General features: G+C 43.6%; 1 protein-coding gene across 1 annotated transcript in view; it reads right to left on the reverse strand.

Moving 5' to 3' along the window:
• The window catches only part of LOC126267054 (hematopoietically-expressed homeobox protein HHEX), a 153301-nt gene that overhangs the window by 9106 nt on the left and 132050 nt on the right, over positions 1-12145 (reverse strand). The window lies entirely within an intron of this gene.

The following is a 12145-nucleotide window of genomic DNA, read 5'->3' on the forward strand; positions in this document are numbered from 1 at the left end:
TCTATTGGGTGCTTTATATATGCACTTGTAGGGCAAAGGCAAATAGTGTCAAAATTCTATGTGGACTAAAATTGAACATAATATTTTAAATCAGTAGTCGCATGTGAGTTGTCTGTGCAGCATATAAATACATCCATTCATTTTATTGAAAGTGGATACGATTGTATATCGGTTATAAAACGAAAAGCATTGTGATGCTACTGTAAGAATTTTTTAACTTGTTGAAAAATGCATCGGTCTGTTTACAATGGCTCACAGGGAAGGCAGTCATGTAACTTGATTTCTGTCGACATCTAACAAATGTTGACCCGTGAGTTGCGTGCTCTATCTGTTATGAAGTATTGACTACCATTTGACTGTTTTTGACAATATGTTGCGTAAAGTTGGCAACTTCTTTCTCGGACACTAAGAGAGGGCACGTATTATGCAATGCTGAGCTCCCTGTCCGCCCCCCCCTCGTCCCAGCTCCCCCCTCCAATTCCTCGCCCCCACTCCCCGCCCACACATACGCACACAGCAATATCAGTATGAGTAATGGCTTACACTATCTTTTTTGGACGGCAGTTTTCACGTGTCATATAAGGTAAAATTTTGTGCCAAGAAGGACAAGGAACATCTGGATTTCCGCACAAAACAACTGATGGAAGAAATCTCTCATTAAGCTTGTATTGGAACAAATACCAAGGAGGTAAGGGAAGGTGTTAGGGAGATATTAATTAATTATTACTCTGTGGGTAGGATACAAAGCGTCGTGGTCCAAAACAGATTAATGAAAATGTGAAATGTAAAATTATGTTGCTGTGGGGGCATTGATGATGATTGTCCAATAAATTAAAACAAAACAGAGTCGAAACCCAACAGATGTACCCTGGTTAAAAGATTTTTTTTTCCTTTTTTGTACAGCGAAAAGCACTGTTGCTTGATTCGCGACGTGCAACTGATTTCCTTCAGTCTGAGCACTCAATGGTACAACAAAGGGTCAGTTCGCAACATGTCATTTCGTGATGAGGAGGGGAGCAACTGTCGTAATTATGCGATGCTGAGCTTTCAGATTACATCACAAGTGATTCTCAGTGTATTTCGTCTAGTTAGCTTCCATTACGTGTTTTGGCTTTCTTCAAACTGATAATGAATTGATACCGTCTACGTGTTTGGCGTAATTTGATTTTGAACTGCCAAGGCTATTTTCTTTCCTTTTCCATGGTGCGTGAGGGGGTCGGGGGGGGGGGGGGGGAGCCAAAAGAGGGGGAGGTGCCATCTCTTCTCATCGCCCTGGGTACGCCCGTCAGTTTGGCTCAAATGGCTCTGAGCACTATGGGACTCAACTGCTGTGGTCATTAGTCCCCTAGAACTTAAAATTACTTAAACCTAACTAACCTAAGGACATCACACACATCCATGCCCGAGGCAGGATTCGAACCTGCGACCGTAGCAGTCGCACGGTTCCGGACTGCGCGCCTAGAACCGCGAGAGCACCGCGGCCGGCCCGTCAGTTTGCAATGTCGATTAACGCGTTGTATTATGTGCAGTCATAAAGCATCGACTGCGCACCGCCTCGCGCACCGCAGCGAAACGACATCAAGAAGGCCCCGACCCGCTCGCCAATGGAAGGAGCGGGCGCCGCAACACTTCCAGGAAGACAGAGTTCAGCGTCCCCTGTTAACGCTGATTAACCAGCCGCCCATCGCTGGTCGGTTCACTTCGGCAGCACACTTACAGAGCATCAGTACTGCTTAATAGGAAGACCGCACTGCGTGTAGTAATAGTGGATAAATGTACTTGCATGTGGGAGGCACAGGAAGCAAGTAAAGCTATGTTTTTCTTTTCAGAAATAAAGTGTCCTGTTAATTAAAAAGTTTAATGTACAGATCATTCTGAGTCCCAGCCACCGGCCATCGCAACTTCCCTCCTTCCTTGCTTGTGTCGGTGCTGACTCCCTCAGTAGCCAACATAACATACTACATATCTGTTTCGCTTCCAACGATGTGTGGCTCTGAGCATTATTGGTCATCAGCCCCCTAGAACTTAGAACTAATAAACCTAACTAACCTAACGACGTCACACACATCCATGCCCGAGGCAGGATTCGAACCTGCGACCGTAGCGGTCGCGCGGTTCCAGACTGAAGCGCCTAGAACCGCTCGGCCACGCCGGCCGTCAACGATGTGTGAACGCAAACTATTTTAGAGCAGTGTACCCCCTTGCGCCTCGTTCTGAAGAATCTCAGTTTCAAACACATTTCAGGCGATAAAGTGCTGGTATGAAATGAAATGTGTGACGAGAGCCTCCCGTCGGGTAGACCGCTCGCCTGGTGCAAGTCTTTCGATTTGACGTCACTTCGGTGACTTGCGCGTCGATGGGGATGAAATGATGATGATTAGGACAACACAGCACCCAGTCCCTGAGAATCGAACCCGGGCCCTTAGGATTGACAGTCTGTCGCGCTGACCACTCAGCTACCGGAGTTCTTCCTACTAGGAGTGAAAGACGATAATTTCGAGGATATAATCTCTGTTAAACATATTGCGGGCCTATAGTCAGCACGGGACACACGAGATCACTCGTAACTTAATTTCCGTCCTCATAGTGACCGTGAATAATAGTTCAGCAGTAGATTACGCAGACTGCTGACTGCAGATTCCTCGTATCATTGTACATCACGATGTTATGTTTAGGCTATGACCTGGGTTTATCTCAGTGAGATCAATATTAACGTTTCCGTAAGGTGAGGTTCAAAAGCCCTAAAGTATTTTTTAAAAAGCGTTTTAACAGTCAGTTGGTTATTTGTCCCATTAGTTATCTACCGATTTCGGTTATCAACCATCATCCAGGACATGGGGTACAACAGAATAGTTAAGAGCATCCCATATTATTTTCGAGATTGGTCAGCTTAAAAAGAATGTGGGATGCTTTTAACTGATCTGTAGTACCCTACATTCTGGATAATGGTTAATAACCGAAACCGGTACAAATAAATAGCTGACGGTTAAAATGCGTTTTATGAAAAGATCGATATTAAGCTGGAAGGATTGCTCACAGGTATCTCTGCCGGGAAAACGGTGACGGTTAGGGGTACTTCTAAGATGTCAGCAGTGCTTCTGACTTTCTAGTGACACTTTCTTATGTAGTTGAAACCGAATGGTCAAGGGTGGGGTATCAAACGGATGCAGTAATGAATAGATGAAGGAAGCGGCGTTCGGTTGCACAATTTACTTGTACACGCTGTGTTACTGACAGAAAACGACGAGTGGAAAACACAAATATGTGAAAAATCTTTATAGATTTCCTGAGTCGCGGCGCCAGAATTTCTCAAGAAATGAATAGAGACTGTCCGCAGTGAACATTTGGCACTGGTGAAATGTAGTGTCATTTGTCGCCATCATTTTGCAAAGGACTCCACTAGTTGTAGATACACCGTTACTGAAAGGCGACAGGGCACTAAGTTTATCCATATTTGTTAACCGTTTATAATATAAAATCAGTCACACAAGCTCATTAAATTTACCAGTGTTTCGCATGTTTTGTAAATAGTCAAGTATTGCAATGAAACAAAAATGTAAATACAGAAAGAAAATGTGTTATAGGTTATGTTACAGATTCTAAAGTGACATTTTTTCCGAACATTCTCGTCTGTGAACTGTTAACGCAATTTTCCCGTAAAGTGAAGCGTCGCAATGATGAAAATTGTTTTCTATTTTTGTATGTTATTTGTATTTATATTGATAGTGACGGATAAAGGAAGCAATTGGTGAAAACGTTTGTGGCCTTATGACATCTACAGTTACACCCCTTCCCCCGTTACGTATGGAGAGACAAATGTTTCCATCAAATGTAACTAGCAGGATCCAAATGTGGCTACGTAAAAACTGGTTTATTGCCTGAATGGTCACTATACATCTGGTGAAATATATAAAAATAAGTTAAAATTTCTTCCATTCCATCGCTGCGGCTGGTACAATAACCAGTGTAAGATCTTAGATATAAATAAGTTTTCACGTCAATTCTGGGTCGACACATGGTCTCATCTATCAGTTCGTTAGATAAATGAAATGAAAACATAACATCTGTTGTACAGAAATTACATTTTTAAGAAGTTTGATTTCGGTAGATCTTTTGCGACGACATATAAATTTCATATGTAAATAGACAGGATAGTTGCTACGTGTAGTATCAGTGAGCAGTAATTGCGTTTATACAGTCAAGCAGAAGAATCTGAGGATTTGCCCTGACTATCGTGATGTCATGCGCCACAGCTGACTTCACTGTGTGCAGTGTCTGTATTTTAGTAAGGTAAATGTTACTGAACATGTTGTTCGTTTGCTACTCATTCATTGGTTACTTAAAACCACCTACCGAAACAGTTGTTGCTTCCAGAATGAGATTTTCACTCTCCAGCGGAGTGTGCGCTGATATGAAACTTCCTGGCAGATTAAAACTGTGTGCCGGACCGAGACTCGAACTCGGGACCTTTGCCTTTCGCGAGCAAGTGTTCTACCAACTGAGCTACCCAAGTACTATCACACCCGGTCTTCACAACCTTACTTCTGCCAGTACGTCGTCTCCTACATTCCAAACTTTACAGAAGCTCTCCTGCGGACCTTGCAGAAGGAAGGTAGCAGACGAGGTACTGGCAGAAGTAAAGCTGTGAGGACGGGGCGTGAGTCGTGCTTGGATAGCTCAGTTGGTAGAGCACTTTCCCGGTGAAAGGCAAAGGTCCCGAGTTCGGGTCTCGGTCCGGCACACTGTTTTAATCTGCCAGGAATTTCAGTACGTTGCTTTCCCATCACACCTCACGGCGTATGGATCAAACATTGCTCCAGGGAACACGAAAGTAACTCACATAAGCGAGTAATAGCCGACAGGGGATGTAGCAGCACTGAAGCGTCACATGACAGAGTTAGTTACAGTCGGACGGAGTGGCCGAGCGGTTCTAGGCGCTTTAGTCTGGAACCGCGCGACCGATACTGTGACAGGTTCGAATTTTGGCTCGGGCATGGATGTGTGTGATGTCCTTAGGTTAGTTAGGTTTATGTAGTTCTAAGTTCTAGGGAACTGATGACCTCAGATGTTAAGTCTCATAGTGCTCAGAGCCACTTGAACCATTTTTGAACTTAGTTACAAATTTACTTACGAATTAATTTAAGACAGGCCCAGTAGCACAGTAATTCGTACGAACAACAAATTTTAGTATAGATAAAATACACATTCTTGGCCATACATACTTAGCTAGCGTACTGTTATCAGGCTGCCTGCTTCATATTCTCGGAAGCTTGAGATTGCATAGGTATGGCAGTGTGAATGAGATCGGGCGCGTTAGCCAATGGGTGTGCAAGGATGTGGGCAGGCAAGCAGGCGGAGGATACAGCGGCTTCCTGGCCTCGAGGTTACGAAACGGGGCATCGGAAAACGGAGCCCAGCTCGCTGCGATAACTGCCCGCTAAGCTCTTTAGCCATCAATTGCGGCCGTGTCGCAAGCAGCGCCCTTCCTGCGCAGTTCCTCCTATTACTTCCTCTGCCTTTCGCAAGACGACGAACAATTTGGGTAGTGAATACAGAGCAATGTCCTAGACTCTGAAATTCAAGCTCTACCAAAAAGTTAAAATTATTTTTAGTGAACTTGCAGGTGATTGGATCTCGTCTCTTTCAAAGTACTTCGGCAGCCTATTTATCCTTTTGTCCTAGGGTTATTTCCGCTCCGTCAGGCCGGCATGGAAAGCTTAATTTGGAATGCCCTTCATTGACTGTGTGTGGTTGTCCATAAAGTCATCAGTAGTGTCATTAGTGCATCCTTTCAGAAGAGGATTTAATTTTGATAGCAATAAAAAGTCACATGGAAGAAGACAGGGAATACCTTAAATTCTGGTCAGCCAGTGAGACATACTGCGACAGCGTGCCTGGAAGAGCAACGTCCGAGGTATCACACATCTGGATGTGAATTCTGATCCATTACGTGGTTTAAACTAGCCACAAACGTTAGTCGGAGCGTGTAGTACAGTGAAGTTTTCGAATTTGGCATATTAGTACATTGTAAAAGTTTTACCTGACGCACACAGTAACGGCACATCAAAAACCGCCAACTATTTCCATCTTCCTGTTCTCTCTCTCTCTTTTTTATTGCTGAATCGCATTACAGGAAATTGGTGAGAAAATGGAAAGGAATTAGTAAGACTTCAAATGTCGCTTCGGTTAAATTGACCTAAAGCACGTAACTAATAATAAACGATGTGTATTACAATAAAACATTTAAAAAGATGTAACACACGAGCGATAGTCACAAGGATTAAATTGTCAGAACAAAAAAATAATTTACAGAATGAGATTTTCAATCTGCAGCGGAGTGTGCGCTGATATGAAACTTCCTGGCAGATTAAAACTGTGTGCCCGACCGAGACTCGAACTCGGGGCCTTTGCCTTTCGCGGGCAAGTGCTCTACCATCTTTTTTTTTTTTTTTAATCTCATTTTGTTCGTTGTAATTGTTCGTAGCGGACGTCCCCTGACGGCCGTTGAAGTTTATTATTGATCCAGTCACTCAGTTTTTTTTTATTACAGAAGGCAGTTAACCCTCTGACCGAACACGCTGAGCTACCGTGCCTTTGCCTTTCGCGAAAGGCAAAGGTCCCGAGTTCGAGTCTCGGTCGGGCACACAGTTTAAATCTGCCAGGAAGTTTCATATGAGCGCACACTCCGCTGCAGAGTGAAAATCTCATTCTGGAAACATCCCCCAGGCTGTGGCTAAGCCATGTCTCCGCAATATCCTTTCTTTCAGGAGTGCTAGTTCTGCATGTTTCGCAGGAGAGCTTCTGTAAAGTTTGGAAGGTAGGAGACGGATACTGGCAGAAGTAAAGCTGTGAGTACCGGGCGTGAGTCGTGCTTCGGTAGCTCAGATGGAAGAGCACTTGCCCGCGAAAGGCAAAGGTCACGAGTTCGAGTCTCGGTCGGGCACACAGTTTTAATCTGCCAGGAAATTTCAACAAAAATTTAGTTACTTAAACATTTTTTGTTTGTTTGTAGGTACACGGTGGCAATTCTGCTAGGCGAGAACCGGGTATTGTGGCCGTAGCGGGCAAAGTGGTGGTTTTCGTGGTTGAACATTTCCTAAGCATTTCCTGAACAGCTAAAATCCTGACTTCCGCAGATAAGGTAGTCGAAAAATCATCCAATATTGGGAAAATATGTCGTACTGAAGAACTACAATGGGGGGACAGCTAATACCATCACCACATTACCGGGTGAAAGTACGATTTTTTTCGAGTTGATAATTAAAACTTCATCTGTACGCTTCGTAAAGATAGGTGAAAGGAAACTAAATTAATGTAATCTAATTGTCTTCCAGTAAGTAATTTGTTACTACAGATAATTAATAGCACTCCGTGTTCAGGCCACAAGTGGCCCATCGGGACCATTCGACCGCCGTGTCATCCTCAGATGAGTATGCGGATAGGAGGGGCGTGTGGTCAGCATACCGCTCTCCCGGTCGTTATGATGGTTTTCTGTGGCCGGAGCCGCTGCTATTCGGTCGAGTAGCTCCTCAATTCGCATCACGAGGCTCAGTGCACCCCGAAAAATGGCAACAGCCATGCGGTCCGGACAGTCGCCCATCCCAGTGCCAGCCACGCCCAACAGCGCTTAACTTCGGTGAGCTGACGGGAACCGGTGTATCTACTGCGGCAAGGCCATTGCCCTATTAGAAATAATTAGCAAGAGTATTCCATTATGATTAAGCTATCGGAAATATAGGCTGTGGCCAAGCTTAGGAGGTTGTTGTTAATACTGAGAGCGTATTTGTTATTAGTGGTGTGCGCATAAATTAAACTCTTAACGCATAAAAAAGAAGACATTGGTCCACAGACGGTGTGATCCAGTTGAGTGAAACACTTTCCTCTCTACAAATTGCCAATTTCAAGCTCATGATCTTTAGCAAGAGGTTGAAATTTTGATAAATAAAATATTTCATTAAAATACGAGGGCGTGCTGAAAAGTAATGCCTCCGAATTTGTATGTAAAATATCCTATAGCTTTTTAAATAAAACAAACGTTATTAACATTCTACATTTTTATTCTTCATGTCTGCATATTTTTTTCTCAACTTGCTGACTCTGGTGATGAACAAATTTCTCCTAACGAGATATCAGTTTGTTGATACCGTCACTGTAGAATGATTTGCGCAACATCTCTGCTTGCACCGCTTCATCGTTATCCAAGGGAAGTCCTCGAAGGTGTCCTTTAAGTTTTGGAAGCAGGTGAAAATCAGATGGGGACAACTCGGGACTGAAAATCTGATCTATGAAGGATGATCAATGACAGTGAACTCTTTGAATTCTAAACTCGATATCTGCACACTGTTCCTCACGCACCGACTAGTTCCCCTACACACATCCAAGTTACACATTACTATTCGGACCCTTCCAGCGGGAGGGGGCTGCAAATACATAGAAATGAAGAATAAAGATGCAGGACGTTAACAAGATTTGTTTTAAGACTTCTCACATAAAAAATTCACAGCCATTACTTTCCAGTACGCCTTCATATAACACAGCGTCTGTGGAACCAAATTTTCTTTTAATTGGTGTCTGGCGGCTGTGGTGTTGAGCATAAGAAAAACGGTCTCAGAATGTACTAGCGAAATGTCATCTCGGAAGAACAGATCGAGCAAATTAACAGATTCAGACCTGCGAAGTGCACCAAAACCTAATCAGATGTAGCTGGCCGCTGTGGCCGAGCGGTTCTAGGAGCTTCAGTCCGGAACAGCGCTGCTGCTGCGGTCGCAGGTTCGAATCCTGCCTCGGGCATGGATGTGTGTGATGTCCTTAGGTTAGTTAGGTTTAAATAGTTGTAAGTCTAGGGGAATGGTGACCTCAGATATTAAGTCTCATAGTGGTCAGAGCCATTTGAACCAAGGTGGGGTAAACAAAAGTAACCCCGAAAACAGATTTCTGGGATACATAGAAACACAGCAGAGGGAAAGAAATATAGCACTAACCTGACTGTAGCAGATGTTGAAAGTGACCGCCATTCATCTCTTGGCATTTTTGGGCCCTGTTCAGTAAGTTGCTGAAGGCGGATCGAAGCTGGACTGCTGGAATTATATATAAATTTAAGGTGGAGAGGGGAAGACAGGAAATGAAATAAAAGGGAAAGAAAACTGCTGGAATTACTGCAGTCTCATCCTAAATGTTCTGCTGCAGTTCTTGGAGACTGTAAGGGTTGTTGCGATACGCTTCAGTTTCGAGGGCTGCCCACACAAAGTAACAGACAGATCAGGTGGCCTGTGTGGCCAGCAGGACCGTGACCAGACTGACTGCTAACAATTCTGACAGACGTGAAGACTGTGTAAATGTGCTCCAAAGAACAGGTGTAGATCACATGGCAGGCGTACACATGGGGTGCGCGTCACGGGGTGTGGATATATGCATACATTCACGTTCAGTCGTATTCACCTGTCCGGGCCACTTTTATTTGACGCATCCTGTACTATCGCAATATTGGCATTCGACTGTTAGATGACAGTGCTTAACTGACTGTATATCAGATAATTATCATTGTCATACATGGGATCTTGCCTATTACCAATGACGGATCAGATTAACAAATGTTTCCCGAAGTGAAAATAGTCTGTACAAACACTGCATTTATTGTATTGACAGTTCAAGTCAATAGCAATACTGTCTCTAATGGTCTGAACGTTGATGGGACGTTAAATCTTAATCATTTTCCTTTCTGCAACAGCAGTTGTTTATAACACTCTAACTGTTTAATTTTTATCACAGTTCTCCTTTCATTCTGGTATAAGCCACGTCACTATATAGTAATTTCCAAATTATAAGTCAGGTTCTAGTCCCCCTCTCATGACTCTTAGCAAGTAACTATTTATCGTCTGTAACCTAGGCCAATAACTAAATGTCCTAGTTTGCTCACACGTGCGGTATATCAGACATACTATTTTCCATCATTCACAACTCCTATCATTTACATCTCTGGACCCTCAGGCATTAATCTTCATTGCAATGTATGACTAAATACAATATTTCGCAAATATGTCGGTCAATACATTTCTTTGCTCCCATATACTCCATAAACGACGCTCCACGACAGTCGATGGCAGGTAACACCATGCGTTGTAGAAAGCATTCTACAGTGTCCTGTTTAAGAAGGACACGTAACCCACCGAAGATCCTCCCAGGAATGTACAACACTAAACAAGCCAACCTACCCAGCATAAAGTAATAATCGTTTGACTATGTATGTGACTCTTTCAACACTTGCAATGGATTGACAGTGTAGTATATAATATAGATCATTGAGTATCTATGGCTTCAGTCAGAAACCGCGCGACCGCTACGGTCGCAGGTTCGAATCCTGCCTCAGGCATGGGTGTATGTGATGTCCTTAGGTTAGTTAGGTTTAAGTAGTTCTAAGTTCTAGGGGACTGATGACCTCAGAAGTTAAGTCCACTAGTGCTCAGAACCATTGGAACCATTTTGAGTATCTATGCTTTGTTAAGTGTCTAAGTATTGTCACAGGCGAGCGTCATTTACTAGTTAGAAAAATACTTAAAACCAATCCCGAATCCAAATTTCTTTAGTTCTAACAATCTGCGTAACTGCGTAACTGGGTAATTTGATGTGAGACAGGAAGGTAAGCTAGATCTAGATCGAATCTGTGCGACAAATTCATGACCATTTGCGCATTTTAGAGGGTTATCCACGTCCATTTAAGCTGATCGTGAATCTCCATGCAGCTACAATATTATAGCAAATACGACAAAATTTATCCGACTCACAGGCAGATGGAGCACACGATTTACCATACTTGACTGGCTACTGTGATGACAGGATATACATCCGGCATCAGTGTCAAAATGAAAATAATAAATTCGCCTAATTACCTTAACGCTGGGCCCCGTCCGACTGGAAAACACTAGGAAAAACAGAGAGGGATTAAAAAATTCTCAGAGAAAAATTTCTTAGGCTCTTCTTAAATACATGGGAGTTATATGAATACCTGGCCGTCGAAAGCTTTCCTGACATGACCGTTTTTATTGTATTAATACGAAGGCACTGTGTGAAAGGTGGAATTTATTGTCTATACGTGTGATTCGTGGCCTTTGTATTAAGAAATGAGAGTCTAAAGGAATACAGTAATACATGTTCCACCAGTTCACAGATTTGCTGTGGAGTAGTCTTCTGTTCCCCGAACGAATCTTTCTCTCTGCAGCGGAGTGCACGCAGTTTTGCAACTTCCTGTCGGATTAAAGCTTCTTGCCAAATCTCGAGCAACCTCGAGCCGAACGGCAAGGTTCCGGGTTCTTGTCACGACCGGGCACACAGTTCAAATCTGCCAGGATGTTTCTGCACGGTGTGTGTCTGCTATGAGGGGCATTCAAATGAAAACCCGCCACAACGTGGCCATGTAATAGTTCGTTCAAAAGTAATCATCAAATGGGTTAGGATATTTATCCCACTGGGAGACGACATGATCAATTCCTGTTTCGCAGAAAGTGCTCGGCCGCTGGTGGACTCATTCTTGCATTTCCTCGTCCAGCAGAATCCGATGCCTATGCATGTTCTTATGCAGGTCGCCAAAGTTGTGATAATCACACGGTGAAAGATCCAGGCATTACAAAGGATGATGCCATGTTAGGCTGTTCACGCAAGTTCCGACAAGGTTATGACAACCTTCATCTGCAGGGGCCCTCTCTGGTCAAGTTCCTAGAAGGTGGAACCATAATCATTGTGCAGTGCTATAAAGACACGCTGCAGAAAGTGCATCGCACCATAAAGTCAAAAGATGCAGGAGTGGTGTCGGACAGAATCATCCTGTTGCACGGTAACGTCCACCTCCACAGTGCCATCGCTGCTTCAGTGATTGTGTTTCGAAACACTGTAACATCCTCCTTAGAGCCCTGATCTTTCGCCGTGTGATTTTCATACCTCTGACGACCTGAAGAAAGACATCGTAGACGTCGGTTTCAGTAGGACAAGGAAATGCAAGAGTGTGTCTAAACAGGTATTGATCGTCTCGTCTCACATTGGGATGAAAGTCTTACAACCTGTGGGGATTACTTTTCAACGGAACCGTTTCATGGTCTTGTTGTGTGTGCCCTTTATAAATCAGCAATAACTCAATGAAAATCAAGATATTAGG

Source organism: Schistocerca gregaria, chromosome 4 (assembly GCF_023897955.1).
Source record: "Schistocerca gregaria isolate iqSchGreg1 chromosome 4, iqSchGreg1.2, whole genome shotgun sequence".
Classification (NCBI taxonomy): domain Eukaryota; kingdom Metazoa; phylum Arthropoda; class Insecta; order Orthoptera; family Acrididae; genus Schistocerca; species Schistocerca gregaria.